The following is a 7756-nucleotide window of genomic DNA, read 5'->3' as shown; positions in this document are numbered from 1 at the left end:
TGGTCACCGCACGTCCAGAAGCACAAAGAACTGATAGCGGAGATGTGGAGTGGGGCAACAAAAAATGAAACCAGAATCAAGAATTGAACTACAGAGGGAGACTAAAGGCAATAAATGTATCCGCTAGGGAAGAGAGAAGAGTAAGCGTTGACTTGACCACAGCTTCTAAGTTCTAATCCAGTTTGATGTGGTCGACAGCAAAGTTCTTCGAAAAAGGCAAAGACAGAAAGCACAAGAACCCATGAAAAAGTGTAAGTAAACTTACAAGAATAGTGTAGAACAATTTGATATTATTTCACTGGTGGATGAAGGGCATCGGTTAAGTTATGAAAGTAGCAGTGCTAATAGTGTATTAGGAAATGTTCAAAAGTTGTATGATAAAAGAAAATTTAAGAAATGAAGTCTCAAGAGTGGAGAGCTCTTCTTACTTACCATATAATCACACACACACACACACACACACACACACACACACACACACACACACACACACACCCCTGCTGACGTGGACAAAGCACAAGAAGAATTAGTCAGTCGTCCGGTCCATAAGCGGAGCAGCGGATCTAAGCTACAAGAGCAGGCGTTGTAGCTAGTAGCCATTACGTATATGATCGGTTCGCGTGATCGACACCCAGTGAGGCAACAGAGCCAAGGACAACGTGAAAAAATTAGGGACATTTTACTGATGAGAAATCAAGGAGAACCAAGGCGGTCTCCCCCGCCCTCACTCCCTCTCAGACACGTGAACAACCGCCACCTGCTGGAGTGTGAGGAGAGAGCTGTCCTCAAAGCAGAGTGCTGGCCAGGCCCAGGCTCCGAGAGAAGGGCAGGGCCTCCTACTGTGGGTGTCGTGGAGAGAGAGAGAGAGAGAGAGAGAGAGAGAGAGAGAGAGAGAGAGAGAGAGAGAGAGAGAGAGAGAGAGAACTATTAATGTACTAACTGCTGTCTATTCAATAAATATTTGCCTGGTTGATACAACCATATCAAGATGGAAATTCATTCTTTGTCCGAGTAACATTCGAAGAACAACCTCTCGCTGCCGTCGACAACCACCCTCCCGAGGACTGAGCTGTGATTCATGCGTGTAACCTTGACAGATAACGCGTGTACACTTAAGGCAATCAATTCTGGGGACTACAGCCGGACTCAAGCCACTCAGAATATATGTCGTATATATTTTACGTCATTATTCTACCATGAGCAGGTTAATGGTGGCTTAAGATCTACCTTGTCTCCATTAAACTCTGGTCAGAATAATTGCACGTACAAATTTTTGGTGCAGAGAGGATGAAGGAAACAAAAAAAAAATGACCATGAGCTAAGGTCCGAGTTAGAAGAAAATAAAAAGATATAAATGAAAACGAATGAACGATGTAAATCGAACGAAAGAGAAGTGAAAGCGTACTTTGATGATCAAACGACTATGGGGTGGCAGACAGATGGAGTCATATAATAAGGAACTTTGACAACGGATTGCAACACTTGCAATCCTCAGCTTCGCTGCTGTACCATCCATGACCAATTGCAAATCTCTTATGCAAGATGACCCTCGCGCCGATGACACTCATATGGCAACAGTCTGCGCCGTATGGCATCATTTGCAACGGTTACACTTTAAATGGCGAAGCTCGACACTTAAAGAGACTCATATGACAATATACTTAACCGAGAACACCTAGATAAAATGGACTTTGATAACTCCTGTGGCAACGGTCGCATAGTGAGACACTCATGTGGCAATACTACGGCCGAAGACTCAAATCTAGTAAAACACACACACACACACACCAGTTACTCACAAGACAACGCCCGCCCAAGACACTCGTGTGGCAACACTCGCACAGGGGATGCTCAAAAAGTACTCGTCCCCAAAGTGGCAACATATGTGATTGTACAGTCAAATGTAACTTTTCAGTACAAATGATAATAAAGCTACTATATGTATGGGATAATGGCATCACTGTCAATTTTCTTTATCGCAAAAAATGTTTTAAAGTTTTTAGTAATAGAAGAATGTAAATAATTAGTCAACACATCTCATCTGTTCGTGTGACATTTCCCTTAAGCTTTCTCAAAATCTGTCAGTTTTTTGTTGTTTTTTTGTGGTTTCCTAAACAAGTACATATATGACCATGCATTACCTTACTTTGTTTTTTACTATATGTATAAAATTTAGTGTAATGTGAGCAATTCCTGAATTGTTCACCAAATCCAACGATTCTTGACTGGTTGAAGATTCAAATTATCGGTAACTATCGATGTCTATCAGGGAAACCCCGAGACAAAACTCTAACCGAACAAGTGTCACTGCTTTTTTTTTTTTATAAACGTATATTTATATTTTACCTTGAACGCAACGACACAATCTATCTGCTGGAACACTTGATGCTTTCTGAACACTGTAGAACCGAAGCTTATAAATGGTTCTTTTTATCGTATTGTATGATGGCGATCTTGTGGTTCGGCGGAATCATCCACGGACTGCATTTTATACATAACTCCAAATGCTAAATGTGAAGAAAAAAAAAAAGATACTTTAATGTAAACTATGTGCAGTAAATACAATCGTCTCCAAGGGGGGATACGAGGGAGACGGACCGACCTTGCCAAAACGAAGCCCAATTGAGATAACCTCGTCACAACCATGAACCAAATCACTGGAAACTCATAATTCTACCCAGGAGATATACTTTTTCCCTCGCCCTGTAGCGCTATTGTGACCAAACGAAATTCCCCGACAATCATTTCTCGACTGCAGGAGTAAACGAATTCGACAAGAACAAAAATTGGTCGAAAAATAGAAAACGGGGAGACAACAAGAGATACAATTACCAGATTGCGCGCAAAAACGTCGATGGTTTTAAACCGCTGGGGTATTTCACAACCGGTGATTATGTGTTTACAGGCGGGCGGGGGGAGGGAGTTTCGCTGCCTTCATTCATTCCAAACAAATTACACATCGGTCGACTTAACATCTCAAGCCCGTGTGAGTGATACAGGTTGCTGCGCAATGGCTTGATGCAATATTGCACATCACACACCCCACACCCCTCCGGTATTGCAAGAGAGAGAGAGAGAGAGAGAGAGAGAGAGAGAGAGAGAGAGAGAGAGAGAGAGAGAGAGAGAGAGAGAGTCTGCCACATTACGAAGCTAGGGTTTATCAATTCAGCAGCCTTCGTTCATCATCGGGAAAAAAAAAGATAAAATAACCGACCTCATTCATCACAGGTCTCAATGGTATAACTTCTGATATACATATATATATATATATATATATATATATATATATATATATATATATATATATATATATATTTTGAAAGTTTCCAAAACTATCACATAACGCGACTTTATGGTATAAGTGACGACATCAGAGCCGTGAGCAAAGGAGATTTCCCTGTCTTGTCCAAAAAAGAAAATAAAAAAGAATTGCCTTACAGCTTAATACTAATTTCCCTCAATTTTCTGCGAGTTCACCCGGTATTCCGGGCCCATTTGCGTCCCTTAGTCATCATCAGCAAAGTCTATGAAACCTGCCATTACAGACACTTGCGTGTTGTGCTCGCGTAGTAATGGACCAGCCGAGCTGAGTTGAGATGCCGTTGGACCAACACCCCAACAACCGATCCGCAAGGACTCCCGCCCTGTGTGATCTGGCTCTGGCCTCCCAAAGGGTCAAGACCAGGTCCTTGTCATGATATGGCAAGTGCCATTACTCAAGTCTCCCCCATTGTGCTAAGGACCCGATGGGGGTGACCGTCACTTAGAATACCTTTTAAGCGTTGACCTCGTTGAGTTAGGCAACAGCTACGCTTGTGGGTAACCACGGTAAAGCCTGTTGAAGGTGAGACCAATTACATCTAAGAGTGAAGGACGATTCTTTCTTCTTTTTTTTTCTTCTTCTTCTTCTTTGTGTAAAGATCAAACTTCGAAATCTATTTGTCCAAAGTCGACATGTTTACTTTGCGCTACTCGTTCGTGAGTGGTTAAGTCCTCCAGAAGACTTTAGAAAATGGAATGGCAAAGTATGATGGCGTTAGATGATATTAGGTGAAAATACTCGTATATGTAAGAAGTGTTTCCTTATACTCGTATATACAAGAAGAATTTCCTTAAAATGATCAGAAAAATCATCACATTGCCTTAAAAAGTGAATCAAACTGAAAATGACGATAATGAAAAAAAAAAAATTGACTCAGTTTCTTTTCACTTAAACTGATAGAGAAAACGATTATTAAAAATAAATGAAAATGCTAATATACACGAGACACGTTTCCTTAAGAGTATTCGAGAAATTTATCAAATCTTACTTAGAAAAAGAAACTAGATGTACAAAAAATATCTAAAAATTGATAAAGAATAAAACTTTAAAGACACAGTTTTTCTTTTTATTATTTTTGCTTGGTATTACTGTGGATATAGAAACACGTCACGAAAGACCCAGAGTAAAAGCACTCCAGGCACGTATGGCTATGAAGCTCTTGTACCAGCTGCTGCATATAAAGATAGTCGTCACCGGACCTTCTTTTCTTTGGACACAAGACGAGACGTTTTAACCCAAAACCTTCGTGCACTGGGAGGAGGAGGAGGAGGAGGAGGAGGAGGAGGAGGGAGAAAAAAAGTGTTAAGAAGTCTTTCCGAAGCATTTACTGTCCATAGTTCAAGGTTCACTATGAACCTCAAGCAGGACAAAAGACTGGTCTTTGTCTTGCTCGTCTGTCGTCCCTCCCTCCTCCACACCACAGATGCAACAGGTTGTGTGCACCTTCGGTGCAAGAAAGATGATGCCTTATACATATGTATTGCCATAAGAGAGAGAGAGAGAGAGAGAGAGAGAGAGAGAGAGAGAGAGAGAGAGAGAGAGAGAGTGTACCTACCTACCCACGGTTTCCCTCTTAGACATTTTGAGGCCATTAGGTGGGACTGGCACGTATCGCTCACCGTACGTCTTGCCTGATTAATGAGACTGGTTCTCTCTGCCACCACGCACATCTCATGAAATTATCGACCCCGGGTTCATCTGGAGCATTTGGAGCCTTTTACCAAGAAACTCTCTCATCGTTTTACTGTGTGTTATCCCATGCATGTTCCATCATTCTCGGTAGACTCTCATACGTTATAGTTTGGTTACGTTTTTGGCGAGTTCGTAGGTGTTATTGCTGACATTCAATCTTACTTCGTAGCTGGTACTTTTAGATCGTCCGTTATAATCGACCCCGGTCAGGTTCTTGCCAAGAGTGTATCATCATCATACACGTCTTTCTCTTCTTTCTAGGCTGGCTGTGGAGTTGGAATTCTTTTAATCTCTTATGGTAAATCAAGTGCTCTATCCCTTATATTTTACTTGTAAGTGTTTCTGAACCTTTGTCTAGCTCGCTAAGATTTCCTAGTTTTGTTGGTGACCGTATAATACTGCAAGTCTTCAAGTCTGCTTTTCATGCAAGTATTAAACCGCTTCATCATCACTATGATCTCTCTCTCGTGGTTTATGTTCTCATTATCACTCCACTCATTACTTGACCAGATAACAATATGCTCTCAGTGTTTTCTCCATACTCTAACATCTTCACATTTATGGCTACCCACACCACACGTCTTTGGATCTGACAAATTTCCTTCCCTATTTGTACAATGTAACCAGCATCTCATGTATCTTTCCGTGAGCTAGTCGCTTGAATTTCTCTTGTACTTGATTCATTTTAAGTCTTCGCTAGATGATCTATCTTTTGTCTTCTCCCATTTTCTTTTTGGCTTGTGTTTCTTATTTTACTTATTCTGGCGTCGTTTGCGAAGCATCGTCAACACAACACTTTCTTGCGCATCTTAGTCAACGTCAGCCATCATTATCATGACCAAAGGTTCTTGTACGTGAACTAGTCAGCGTCACCTGCTTGATCTGTGGACAATCCCCAGCTCATCCAGGAGTTGGAGACACAGTTATCAAGACTTAATCGCACATCGGTGTAGGGACAGTACAATTACTGCAGACTCGTAACACATACAATATTGGTGGCAATATACAAAACGAATACAGTTGATGTATTATGAATAACCTGAATCGGGCAGATCTTTTTTTTAGAAACACCGAAAAAGTAAAAATATCTAATTAACGAGAGACCGAAGACCGCTTCTACAGCCATGAGCAAGAACGTTCGCCCGAATGACCAGCTTTGGTGGGTATTGCTTCTTGATCGCTGGTACGTAGTGCAGAGAGAACCACATCCGCGAAGGTATATACAAGAAAAGGGAACGAGATATCCTAAGGCGAAGCGGCTCGCCTTGCAAAACATTCTTACTGGTCTTTGCTCATCATGTGCTGCGTTCTTCCTGTCTCGTTGATGAAGTCCAAGAACTCTTTCTGCGAGTCGTCTGGCATTTCATCCAGTTGGCATCGGAAAGGATCTCTTGTGGGTGATATAATCATGCTTATCCACCTCGATACCAGGTATATGCTGCTTGAAATTATGGGTTACGGAACGCAGTCGCTCTGATAATGCAATGCAAATCCGGTTCAACAGTTGCGTCAACAAGAAGTCCACACTGAGATTGAGGATGGCTGGTGTGTGTGTGTGTGTGTGTGTGTGTGTGTGTGTGTGTGTGTGTGTGTGTGTGTGTGAGGTATCTACTTTTCTCTTCCACCGTTTAAGCTTTGCGGTGAAAGCGCTTATGTGGTCACTGTTGGCAACAGTGGTTTGCTGCGCCTCCTTTGAAGCCTCAGATTCAGTTCACTGAGTGCTCGAACGATATCATTGAGGTAGGCAAGGAAGAACCCTCCCCGAATTCTCGATGATGAGTGATGACTGAAATTCATGTCTAATCTGAGCTCCTATGAGCGTTGCCAGTTACTGTCTTAGTTTCATCCAAAACGCGAGCCAGTTCATTACCCCTGTATAACTCGCTGGACTCGAGTGCCTCTTTGTTGATCAGTACAACATTTTGCTACGACTAATTGCAAGCCTTGAGGAAGCATTTACGAAGCAAGTGCATCATTATGAATGATTCATCTGGTATCTTCTGAGACACTTGCATTCACCTCTTCGACACTTTTGAGATAACCCATACATAACTCGAGCATCGCTGGGGCACCTTCAGTACACACACACACACCACCCAGGCTGATCCAACGAAATACCTACCTGCAGGAGTTGCTGTGACGTAACCCACAACATCCTCAGGCATTTGTGGTCGTTTCCATTGCGTGACATAGGAGGACTTCATCATCAGTCGAGTCTACATTCTGGTACAGAGCAACGACGTGGAACTGAGACTTAAAAGAGGTAGCGTCTGCCAACTCATCCCGCTTGACTGCGAATAACACTGTTTGAAATTTCCTCGCCAATTGATCACGATTGTCCACCGACGTATCACAGACCTGCAGCTACATAGTGTCAGTTTACTGTGATACTTGGAGCAGCTCTCCCCACGCAGGAGTAGGCGGACATGACGTAAAAAATTTGGTCAAAGTCTCCCTAGTGAATGGCGTGTGCGATTTATAACATGCGCGGTCAGCAGCGGCACTTGGTAAGTCACCGCGCAAACGTTACCGAGTCGTTGGCAGACTGATTCCTCCATATCCAGTCTGGTTTGTCTCAGACCGACAACCTTTGCCATAAAGATGTCCACACTTAATGCATGCTACTGCAGGATGAAGTCGAGGAGGCTCGAAATTTTGAAGGCTTCATCGAATATTATCAGAAGTTTCGAATGAATGAAGTACTACGGCACTCATGTACCTGGGAGTGGATACTGCAACGAA

The 7756-nt window shown here is 42.5% G+C and overlaps 1 long non-coding RNA gene across 1 annotated transcript in view; it reads right to left on the bottom strand.

Moving 5' to 3' along the window:
- LOC139749843 (uncharacterized) overlaps positions 1 to 7756 on the bottom strand; it is a 52762-nt gene that overhangs the window by 2138 nt on the left and 42868 nt on the right. The window lies entirely within an intron of this gene.

Source organism: Panulirus ornatus, chromosome 1, assembly GCF_036320965.1.
Source record: "Panulirus ornatus isolate Po-2019 chromosome 1, ASM3632096v1, whole genome shotgun sequence".
In the NCBI taxonomy this organism is placed as follows: Eukaryota; Metazoa; Arthropoda; class Malacostraca; order Decapoda; family Palinuridae; genus Panulirus; species Panulirus ornatus.
Note: the sequence above shows the minus strand (reverse complement) of the source record. Positions and strands in the feature narration are given on the sequence as shown.